The sequence below is a fragment of the Mustelus asterias genome, unplaced genomic scaffold, assembly GCF_964213995.1.
Source record: "Mustelus asterias unplaced genomic scaffold, sMusAst1.hap1.1 HAP1_SCAFFOLD_1128, whole genome shotgun sequence".
Taxonomy (NCBI): Eukaryota; Metazoa; Chordata; class Chondrichthyes; order Carcharhiniformes; family Triakidae; genus Mustelus; species Mustelus asterias.
Window position 1 is genome coordinate 68147 of NW_027591073.1, and position 12976 is coordinate 81122.

Consider the following 12976-nt stretch of genomic DNA (forward strand, 5'->3'; position numbering starts at 1 on the left):
ATTGCTCCTTAGTGTCGGGGGGATGAGCAGGGTAAATACGTGGGGTGATGGGGACAGGGTCTGGGTGGGATTGTTGTCGGCGCAGGTTCGATGGGCCAAATGGCCTCTTTCTGCACTGTGGGGATTCTGTGATTCTTCTAAACATTCTACCTTTGGTGTCACATTGAATCCTGGGATGGGCTTTGAACCAGATTAGAGTCACAATGTCAGTGCAAACCTTGTAGAAGGTACTGGATCCTGGATGAGTGCAGCTCTCCACTGTTCAACAGCTCAGTCACTAACATCGTCTCACTGATTGCCCGCCCATTCCTGGCCCAGAGATACTGAGGCTAAGGGTAGACTGCTTGACATCTGGTTTGTACCACAATGGTGGGGCCTTTAGCCGTGAGGTGGTGGGACATTATTCTGGGGGGTGGTGGGGGGCATCTGAATCAACATTCTTCCCTCCGCCAGCACCAAAACATGTTGGCCATTCATCTCATTGCTGCTTGTGGGATCTTGCTGTGCACAAAATGGTTACTGATATTGGTCACATGATCCACACCCAATGGCTGCCAAAGCTGAGGGGGTCCTGGGGGGGACGTGACACTGTATAAATGAAGCTCGCTTTCCCTAACCCCACCCACCATGCAGACGTGATTCGGGTTCTTGTCCGCTATCTGGGCTCAATCTGTCGACACCCATTTGCTGCAGAGGTTGCAGCTGCAGTTCACCAGGTGATTGCCATTCTGCACAATGTGGATAAACCAGCGGCAGTCTGTCTGTTTCATCAGAAGATTCACTTCAGTTGTCTTAATTATTTCTCCTTTCTTCCTGAGACACTCCTGTTGATCCGTTCTCTCAGACGGACATGTTCTGAAATTCCGAAATTCCCCCTCTTCCGTCCCTATCTTCACCTGTTTTTCCAGATCCCTTTGCTCCTCTCCCCTATTTCATTCTTTCCCTCTTTCCTATTTTCACTTCCCTTCCTCATTCTTTCACAGGATGTGGGCATCGCTGGCAAGGCCAGCATTTTCTGCCCATCCCTAATTACCCTTAAACTGAGTGTCTCGCTCGGCCGTTTCAGAGGGCAGTTGAGAGTCAACCACATTGCTGTGGCTCTGGAGTCACGCAGGCCAGACCGGGTAAGGACGGCAGATTTCCTTCCCCGAAGGACATTAGTGAACCAGATGGGCTTTTCATGCTCTCCATTACTGAGACTAGCTTTATATTCCAGACTTTAGAAATTGAATTTAAATTCCAACAGCTGCCGTGGTGGGATTTGAACCTGGGTCCCCAGACCATTAGCCTGGGGCCTCTGGATTACTAGTTCACTGACATTACCACTACACCACCATCTCCGTTTCCTCCTCCCCACCTCATCCTTCCCCGCTGTCTCTCCCCTACCTTCTCTTCATTCCTTCCTTCCTCTCTTGTTCCTTTACTCTCTATCTCCTGCCATCCCTTTCTCTCTTCCCTATCCACTCTCACTCCATTTCTCCTTATCTTTCCTCTTCCTTTGTTTCCCCTTGATGCGGAGTTGCCGGCGTTGGACTGGGGTGGGCACAGTAAGTAGTCTCACAACACCAGGTTAAAGTCCAACAGGTTTATTTGGTAGCACGAGCTTTCGGAGTGTTGCCCCTTCATCCGGTGAGTGCCCGATGAAGGAGCGACACTCTGAAAGCTTGTGCTACCAAATAAACCTGTTGGACTTTAACCTGGTGTTGGGAGACTACTTACCTTGTTTCCTCTTGTTAGCCTTAAGTTTTCAGTGTGAGATTTCAAGCCACACAGTTAAAGATTTTATAGCAGAGCGCCTGGAAAACAGTGCAGGATTAGACAGAGTCAGCATGGATATATGGAAGAGAAATCATGCTTAACATAATTCTGGAATTCTTCAAGGATGTAACTAGTAGAGTTGATGAGGGGGAGCCAGTGGATGTGGTTTATTTGGACTTTCAGAAGGCTTTCGACAAAGTCCCACGTAAGAGATTAGCGAGTAAAATTAAAGCGCATGGGATTACAGGGAGTGTATTGAGATGGATAGAAAACTGGTTGGCAGACAGGAAACAAAAATTAGGAATAAACAGGTCTTTTTCCAAGTGGCAGGCAGTGATTAGTGGGGTACCACAGGGATCAGTGCTGGGATCCCAGCTATTCACTGATGCGCGATAAATCACACGGGAGGCAGGATGTACCCGGGAAATAAAGGCTTTTATTGCCAACAATAACGGAGCTACTATATACAGTATACGATCCCAGACTAAAGGGTCACCAGGCAGAGCAGTGACCTTTATACCTCTCCCAGGAGGCGGAGCCAACTGGGGTGTACCATAGGACTATATTAACAGGTAGAACAGCCCAACCCTAACCCCAACAGTAACATATCTACAGACTCATAGTACTGGCCAGACCATGGCTCAGCACTCCTGGTGGTAACCAACAATGGTTCACCACATTCACTATATATATTAATGATTTAGATGAGGGAACTAAATGTAACGTCTCCAAATTTGCAAATGGCACAAAGTTGGGTGGGAGGGTGAGCTGTGAGGAGGATGCAGAGATGCTTCAGCGTGATTTGGACAGGCTGAGTGTGTGGGAAAATGCATGACAGATGCAGTATAATGTGGATAAATGTGGGGTTATCCACTTGGAAAAACAGGAAAGCAGATTATTATCTCAATGGCCATAAATTGAAAGGAGAGTGTGCAGCGGGACCTGGGTGTCCTTGTGCACCAGTCGCTGAAGGTAAGCATGCAGGTGCAGCAGGCGGTAAAGAAGGCAAATGGTATGTTGGTCTTCATTTCGAGAGGTTTTGAGTACAGGAGCAGGGATGTGTTGTTGCAATTATACAGGGCCTTGGTGAGGCCACACCTGGAATAGTGTGTGCAGTTTTGGTCTCCTTTTCTGAGGAAGGATGTTCTTGCTCTTGAGGGAGTGCAGCGAAGGTTTACCAGGCTGATTCCGGGGATGGTGGGACTGATGTATGAGGAGAGATTGACCAGGTTAGGATTGTTTTCGCTGGAGTTCAGACGCATAAGAGGGGATTTCATAGAAACCTATAAAATTCCAACAGGACTAGACAGGGTAGATGCAGGGAGGATGTTCCTGATGGTGGGGGAGTCCAAACCAGGGGTCACAGTCTGAGGATACGGGGTAAAGCTTTTAGGATTGAGATTAGGAGAATTTTCTTCACCCAGACAGTGGTGAGCCTGTGGAATGCGTTACCACAGAAAGCGGTTGAGGCCAAAACATTGTATGTTTTCAAGAAGGAGCTAGATAACAGCTCTTGGGGTGAAGGGGATCAAAGGATTTGAGGGAAGGAGGGATCAGGCTATTGAACAAGATGGAAATAAGCCCTTTGGCCCAACTTGTTCATGCTGTCCAGCTTTTACCATTAAGCTAGTCCCAATTGTCCGCATTTGGCCCATATCCCTCTATCGCCATTTTATTCATGTCACTGTCTAAAAGCTTTTTAAAAAACAAAATTATACCCGCCTCTACTACTGCCTAGCCATGTTCACATTGAATGGCGGAGCAGACTCGATGGGCCGAATGGCCTAATTCTGCTCCTATATCTTATGAAGAAGGAGTTAGATATAGCTCTTGAGGGGAAGATGGGATCAGGATATTGAGTTAGATGATCAGCCACGATCGTAATGAATGGCAGATCAGACTCGAAGGGCTGAAGGGCCTCCTCCTATTTTCTGTGTTTCTATGAATCCTGTCTGCTCTCCCTGAGTCTTGGAATGTGACCAAAGACTGAGGAAAGGGATCGGGGAATCTCATCCATGGCATTGCTGACTGCTAATTCAAAAATCATTCTACCATTCCAATCAAACACACCTCACAACACACTTTGAGAGACAGTTTCTGTGTAGAAGTGTTATTCTCCTGATAGGCTCAGATGTTACCTGGCGCTAAAAGACAGTTCTCTGTGGGGAGGAATGAGACTGGGTGTTAATAACCAACCAGAAATTCAACATTTCCCAGTGGCTAAAGCTGGTTATTTTACTGATTACAGCACTTTGCAGTGCTTGCTTCTTGGATTCACTAAAGAGGCACTTTAGCTGTGAATAGGTGGACTTCCACAGAACCCCTATATTCATCTCTCAATTCTCCCCTGCTGTAATGTCCTAATGATGTTTGGGGTTGTGGGTTTTAAACAAAAGGGAAATGATTTGGTTTGTACAGGTAGATTCAGACTAACAGATTTGTTGCAGGAACTGCTGCCTGGACAGAGTCGATAATGAAACTGAGGCAAGTTTTGGAACTTCAGTCGACATTTCTTCTCTTTCAATGTGACCCACCCTGTGTGGATAAAGCGTTAATTTGGAGCTCTTCATCATATTTCTGGACATTCTCTTCTTCACAGTCATAATTCCTTTCTTCCACATTGTAAATTATTTGTGTAGAATGCAACTTGTTCTTCTTCTTGAAGGGACTGTGACGTTAGTGTACCTTTAAGAAAGTTTTTTTAAGATCATGATCTCTGCAGCTTTCACAGCTTTAGTGTTTTCTTAGCTCACAGCCTCGGCTGATGTCGCCGGCTCAACCGGAGATGTCCTTTTATTGCTACTTCAATAGCTTAAATGGGGCTTATGTTTACTCTGGGATTGGTTTAATGGCACTGCGTTGCTCGGAGGAAGGTCGTGGGTTCTGGTCAGGTTTCCTTTCCTTCCTGGGGATTTCAAGCTTTCATTTTCTGTTTGGCTGCAGTTAGAGTGGAGTTTTAGAAAGGACATCAAGCTGAAAATAAATCTTTCTCTCCCTGGTTTTGGAAATTCTGCTGGTTAGCTGAAAGCAAGGTCTTGTCTTTCTGGAGGGGGGAATCTGCTGTTGGTGGCCTGCCCAGACTCTCTGGTGTTCTGGGAAGTTGTTCTGACTTCAAACTGTTCTGAGTGTTTCAAGAGAACTGCAGACTCCATCCAAAGGCCTCAAGTCCAGCATCACGCGAGCATTAGTCTGTGCTGTGTTAAACCTGCAAAAAGGGCCTTTTGTCTATGGGATTGGTTTGATTGGAAGACATTAGATATAGGGTTCATGGTGGGAGATACAGGAAGGATATCAGAGGTAGGTTCTTTACGCAGAGAGTGATTGGGGTGTGGAATGGACTGCCTGCAGTGATAGTGGAGTCAGACACTTTAGGAACATTTAAGCGGTTATTGGACAGGCACATGGAGCACACCAGGATGATAGGGAGTGGGATAGCTTGATCTTGGTTTCAGATAAAGCTCGGCACAACATCGTGGGCCGAAGGGCCTGTTCTGTGCTGTACTGTTCTATGTTCTATGTATTAAGGGTTATACATTATAGTGGTTGTTTTGCTTCTTGTTTGTAATTGATAAAAGTTCTTGCTAATTTTCTTACTGTACATGTTAACTATATTCTTAAATAAGCTTTGTTTGAATAAAAGCTCCCTTGAATCATATCTGAGGTGAAACATCTCATGCTTATCCTCGACAAATTCAAGAGGCAAAACATATGATCCAGGCGGACTTCATAAAACACTTTGGAGTTTCTGACCTGAACCATAACAGTACCCAGATTCTTCTTCTGAATATTCTGCTCAGGGGAAGCTGGTCGAGCCCAACAAGCTTTTCCAATGTGACCCACAATCCTTCCATTGACCATCCTTGCTCCAGCATTCACTCGCTGAATGACCCATTTTGGAACATCTGGGACATGCTTGCTGTTGTTTTGACTTCTTATGGGCAGTTCCCAACTTGTGGATCTTCATTCCCGCATCAGGTTGTGAAGCCTTTCTGGCAGCCGGTTCCATCGGCACTGCGATTTCTACTGCTGTCTTTAAAGTCAAAGCACGTTCAGTAAGCAATCTTCTTTAGATAGCCTCATTTTGGAGGTCACAAACTAGACGATCTCGAAGAGCATCTTCTAACGACTCACCAAACTCACAATGCCGTGCCAGCCTATTAAGGTTGCCACAAACTGAGCAATAATTTCGCCTTCCACTTAATTCCTTCGCTGGAACCTGAACCATTCCACGATGATCAGTGTCTTTAAACATAGAACAGTACAGCACAGAACAGGCTCTTCGGCCCACGATGTTGTGCCGACCTTCATCTGAAACCAAGATCAAGCTATCCCACTCCCTACCATCCTGGTGTGCTCCATGTGCCTATCCAATAACCGCTTAAATGTTCCTAAAGTGTCTGACTCCACTATCACTGCAGGCAGTCCATTCCACACCCCAACCACTCTCTGCGTGAAGAACCTACCTCTGATATCCTTCCTATATCTCCCACCATGAACCCTATAGTTATGCCCCCTTGTAATAGCTCCATCCACCCGAGGAAATAGTCTTTGAACGTTCACTCGATCTATCCCCTTCATCATTTTATAAACCTCTATTAAGTCTCCCCTCAATCTCCTCCGCTCCAGAGAGAACAGCCCCAGCTCCCTCAACCTTTCCTCATAAGACCGACACTCCAAACCAGGCAGCATCCTGGTAAATCTCCTCTGCACTCTCTCCAGCGCTTCCACATCCTTCTTATAGTGAGGTGACCAGAACTGCACGCAATATTCCAAATGCGGTCTCACCAAGGTCCTGTACAGTTGCAGCATAACCCCACGGCTCTTAAACTCCAACCCCCTGTTAATAAAAGCTAACACACTATATGCCTTCTTCACAGCTCTATCCACTTGAGTGGCAACCTTTAGAGATCTGTGGATATGGACCCCAAGATCTCTCTGTTCCTCCACAGTCTTCAGAACCCTACCTTTGACCCTGTAATCCACATTTAAATTAGTCCGACCAAAATGAATCACCTCACATTTATCAGGGTTAAACTCCATTTGCCATTTTTCAGCCCAGCTTTGCATCCTATCTATGTCTCTTTGCAGCCTACAACAGCCCTCCACCTCATCCACTACTCCACCAATCTTGGTGTCATCAGCAAATTTACTGATCCACCCTTCAGCCCCCTCCTCTAAGTCATTAATAAAAATCACAAAGAGCAGAGGACCAAGCACCGATCCCTGCGGCACTCCGCTAGCAACCTGCCTCCAGTCCGAAAATTTTCCATCCACCACCACCCTCTGTCTTCGATCAGATAGCCAGAGAGAGAGTAATGCTCTTCAAGGATCTTTGTCAGCTCATCGTAAGTTTTGGTTCCTAGCTTTGCTGAATGAAACAAGTTCCAGAGCAAATTGCAGGTTTCACTTCCTATTGTACTGAGAAAGACTGGCACAAGCAATGCGTTTGCAATTTTATTTGCTGATACAAAGTACCGAAAATGCTCTACAGAGGAACTCATGTTTGATTTTCTTCTTTGAAAGGGCCCATGGATCCTAAATGACCCACCATTTCTCTTGCAGGCTTTCGCAACTTGAGACTGCTTGGTATGTTATTTTAACTGTCTTCCCAGTACTCCCTGTTTTACCCTGTAGACTGTTGACGTGGCGTACTCTTTTTTCAAATGACCCCAGTTGTACAGCAAAGCGTTCCTTTTTTCCAAATATCTCAGATACTTCCCAGTGTCTCACCCTTCTCTGCTCTGACACACTCCCTCTTTTTAAAACCCCACACAGAGAGCTTCCACCCTTATTCAACTGCGTAGTGAATCTCCCGCTCTGCCGCTACACACTGCAACATGTGCGCAGACCCTCAGCTTTCCCGAGTCTCCCTGATTAGTTTCCCAGTAAGAAACACAATACTTATTGCTTTTTTTTGACTTGGGTTTCCTTCACTGGTGATTTGATCATAGAATCATAGAAACCCTACAGTACAGAAAGAGACCATTCGGCCCATCGAGTCTGCACTGACCACAATCCCACCCAGGCCCTACCCCCATATCCCTACATATTTACCCACTAATCCCTCTAACCTACGCATCTCAGGACACTAAGAGGCAATTTTAGCATGGCCAATCAACCTAACCTGCACATCTTTGGACTGTGGGAGGAAACCGGAGCACCCGGAGGAAACCCACGCAAACACGAGGAGAATGTGCAAACTCCACACAGACAGTGACACAAGCCGGGAATCGAACCCAGGTCCTTGGAGCTGTGAAGCAGCAGTGCTAACCACTGTGCTACCGTGCCGCCCATCTTTAATCCCGTTGGTGATTTTCCCCAGCCTTCTAATATTCCAAGTGTGAGGACCCACAATGCTTTTTTTTCTTAACTTAGGATCCTTTTCTCAACATTCACCATGAAACGAAATCCCAACTCGTCACTAATTTCCTTATTGTAACGTCCGAACTACGTTGTGGATTTTGAACAACAAAGAGAAAGCTTGTGAGCAGCAGGGTGGCACAGTGGTTAGCACTGCTGCCTCACAGCGCCAGGGACCCGGATTCGATTCCCAGCTTGGGTCACTGTCTGTGTGGAAGCTCTCTGTGTGGTTTTAAAAAGAGGGAGTGTGTCAGAGCAGAAAAGGGTGAGACACGGGGAAGTATCTGAGATATTTGGAAAAAAGGAACGCTTTGCTGCACGGCTGGGGTCATTTGAAAAAAAAGTACATCACGTCAACGGTCTATGGGGTAAAACCCGTAAAAATAACATACTAAGCACCCTCAAGTGCACTGTCTGTCACGTTCTCCCCGTGCCTGCGTGGGTTTCCTCCGGGTGCTCCGGTTTCCTCCCACATTCTGAAAGACGTGCTGGTTAGGGTGCATTGACCTGAACAGGCGCCAGGCTGTGGCGACTAGGGGAATTTCACAGTAACTTCATTGCAATGTTAATGTAAGCCTTACTTGTGACTAATAAATAAATTTTAACTTTAGATTTGGTTTGCACTTGTAGATTCAGACTAACAAATTTACTGCAGGAGTTGTTGCCTGTACAGAGTAGAAAATGAAACTAAGCCTATAAAACACCCCGATGACATCACCATCAAATCATGTGACTGGCTCTGAAAGCAATCATGCAACTACTTAAACATATACCAGCTATGACCATAGAATCCCTACAGTGCAGAAGGAGGCCATTCAGCCCATCGAGTCTGCACTGACCACAATCCCACCCATATTTACCTGAGCTAGTCCCTCTGACACTATGGGGGAATTTATCATGGCCAATCCACCTAACCCGCACACCTTTGGACTGTGGGAGGAAACTGGAGCACCCGGAGGAAACCCACGCAGACACGGAGAGAATGTGCAAACTCCGCACAGACAGTGACCCAAGCCAGGAATTGAACCTGGGTCATTGGTGCTGTGAGGCATCAGTGCTAACCACTGTGCCACCGTGCTGCTCATGAGCTGCAGAGAAGCTGCCCATCTCTCTGGAAGGTGATGGTACTGGGGTCTATCTAAACTCGCAAGGGCCAGTTTGAGGGTGATTTCATGAGTTATTCCTTCTTCCTATTTTGACTCCTGTCCCTTTGCAGTGAGTTCACACTCTGTAAAACTCTCACAATCCTGGGCTGTTAACACATTTTAGATGACATTTTTTACTGTTCTTTCCTGGATGTTGTCATCAGGGCTTAGATCAGCATCGATTGCTCATCCCTAATTGCCCCTTGAGAAGGTGGTGGTGACTGTCTTTTTAAACCGCTGCAGTCCATGTGGTGTAGGTACACACAGTAAGGGTTTTAACAACATCAGGTTAAAGTCCAACAGGTTTATTTGGTAGCAAATACCATTAGCTTTCGGAGCGCTGCTCCTTCGTCAGATGGAGTGGAAATGTGCTCTCAAACAGGGCACAGAGATACAAAATCAAGTCACAGAATACTGATTAGAATGCGAATCTCTACAACCAACCAGGTCTTAAAGATACAGACAATGTGAGTGGAGGGAGCATTAAGCACAGGTTAAAGAGATGTGTATTGTCTGTAGGTACACCCACAGTGCTGTTAGGGAGGGAATCCTCCTAACCTACACATCTTTGGAAACTAAGGGGCAATTTAGCATGGCCAATCCACATAACCTACACATCTTTGGACACTAAGGGGCAATTTAGCATGGCCAATCCACCTAACCTGCACATCTTTGGACTGTGGGAGGAAAGTGGAGCACCCGGAGGAAACCCACGCAGACACGGGGTGAATGTGCAGACTCCACACAGACAGTGACCCGAGGCAGCAGTGTTAACCACTGTGCTACCGTAAGCATATATGTGCAGTCACCATATTGCGATTTTAACACTCTCTGGCACTGCAAATTCATTGTGGCCAGACCAGAAGGATTTGGGATGAGATTAGGTTTACCGAGTGTGGAAGGTGGGAATCTTCCTGCGGTGGACAGCGAGTAACGGGAACGCGTCCTGTGCTGTTGTGGCTGGAACCATAAGTCTCAATAACTGCTGACTGACATACTCAATGACTAAACACTGAAAGGAACCTGACTGGAACACAGAGACTGTCTAGACGCTGACGTGAAGGAGCCTACAGTGAGACGTGAGAATGACTTTGTCCGCATCAAGAGGTTAAAGAGTTTGGCTGTTGTAATCTTTGCTGTGTTCCGAGCATGCAGCAAATAAACTCGCCTGAATGAGGAGAAACCTTTCTTTAATCTTTGAAAGGCTTTCTCATCAGATGCTGACGTGTAATCATTACCAACACAGCCAGATAGTGTTTGACATCAGACATTCACACAGCTTGTCATTTGCATACAGGCTGCCTGCACATTCCAGCACACCGTGTAATGTCGGCACAGTGTTCGGGGCAGTCACATGAGCTGTGATTCTTTTAAAGCCACTACCCATAAATAAACACCAGCAAACAAATCCCTGGGGTTCATTTCCAGCGGATTGAAGTGGAGAGCAGTTAGGTTAAACTTAGACTACACTGTGGACAGTTCGGATCCCCATTTTATTAAAAACAGATATGGAGGCACAGTAAAAGGTGCAAAGAAATGATTTACAAAGATAATATCAGAATTTAGCTGTACGGTTAAACAGGCTGAGGCACTTTTATCTAGAGTGAGGCTAACCACGGCACGGTGGCACAGTGGTTAGCACTGCTGCCTCACAGCGCCAGGGAGCCGGGTTTGATTCCTGGCTTGGGTCACTGTCTGTGTGGAGTTTGCACATTCTCCCCGTGTCTGCGTGGGTTTCCTCCGGGTGCTCCGGTTTCCTCCCACAGTCTGAAAGACGTGCTGGTTAGGTGCATTGGCCGTGCTAAATTCTCCCTCAGAGCACCCCGACAGGCGCCGGAGTGTGGCGACTAGGGGATTTTCACATTAACTTCATTGCAGTGTTAATGTAAGCCGACTTGTGACACTAATAAATAAACTTTAGAGATTAAGGGTTTAATAGTGAGGTTTTTCACTTGTGCGAGAGCCCTGGCCATCACTATACATAGCCACGAGAAGCGTCTTTACTTTCTTCCTGACCAGACATGGTGATGTCATTGGGCCAGTAATCCAGAGGCCTCAGGTTAATGTTCTGGGGGACACAGGTTCAAATCCCACCATGGCAGCTGGTGGAATTTAAATTCAAATTAATCAATCTGGGATATAAATCTAGGCCGGAATCTCATCCCCGTTCACGCCTGCGGGATTTTCCCATCCCGCCACAGTGAACGGAGATTTGGCTGGCTGCCAAATTCTCTGACTGCGTCATAGCAGGAGTGTGGTGTGAACAGCAGGTAAGATCACGCTCCAACTCTCAGTAACGGTGACCATGAAACCATTGTCAATTGTTGTAAAAACCCGTCTGGTTCACTAATGTCCCTTTAGGGAAGGAAATCTGCCGTCATTACCCGGTCTGGCCTACATGTGACTCCAGAGTCACAGCAATGTGGTTGACTCTTAACTGCCCTCTGAAATGGCCGAGCAAGACACGCAGTTCCAGGGGCAATTAAGGTTCGGCAATAAACGCTGACCCAGCCAGCGACACCCATGTCCCATGACAGAATGGAACAAAAACGCTGTAAGAAAACTTATCTAATCACTACAGCTTGGCTGTTTGTGGGATCTTGTTACTGAGTTTCCTACATTGTGACTGCACTGGGGTTGCCAACTGTGGGTAAATGTATTCCCGGAGTTTTCATTACAGGATTGTCCCCATTATCACAGAATCCCACAGTGCAGAAGGAGGCCATTCAGCCCATCGAGTCTGCAGTGACCACAATCCCACCCAGGCCCTATCCCCGTAACCCCATGCATTTACCCAAGCTAGTCCCCCTGAGACTAAGTGGCAATTTAACACGGCCAATCCACCTAACCCGTACATCTTTGGATGTGTGGGAGGAAACCAGAGCACCCGGAGGAAACCCACGCAGACACGGGGAGAATGTGCAGACTCCACACAGACAGTGAACCAAGCCGGGAATCGAACCTGGGTCCCTGGCGCTGTGTGGCAGCAGTGCTAACCACTGTGCCACCGTGCCACATTCTCCAGCCATTCGTCACCAACACAACCATCCTTGTGATGCACAGCCTGCCAATGGGAAAGCAAAAATAATTAAAGTTTAAAGTTTATTTATTATTGTCACAAGTATTCTTACATTGATGTGGAGATGCCGGTGTTGGACTGGGGTGGGCACAGTAAGAAGTCTCACAACACCAGGTTAAAGTCCAACCAGTTTATTTGGAATCACGAGCTTTCGGAGCACTGCTCCTTCACCAGGTGAGTGCTTAGGGAAACCAGCTCAGGACTCACCTGATGAAGGAGCAGTGCTCCGAAAGCTCGTGATTCCAAATAAACCTGTTAGACTTTAACCTGATTAAAGTTTTTTTTTAAAGTTTATTTATTAGTCACAAGTAAGGCTTACATTAACACTGCAATGAAGTTACCATGAAATTCCCCTAGTCGCCACAGTCCAGCGCCTGTTCGGGTCAATACACCCTAACCAGCACGTCTTTCAGACTGTGGGAGGAAACCGGAGCATCCGGAGGAAACCCACGCAGACACGGGGAGAATGTGCAAACTCCACACAGCCAGGAATCAAACCCGGGTCCCTGGGTGCTGTGAAGCAGCAGTGCTAACCACTGTGCCACCGTGTTGTGATTTGTACATTAACACTGCAATGAAGTTACTGTGAAAATCCCATTTGTCCCCCCCTGCCCCCCCCCCCAACTCCATTTTC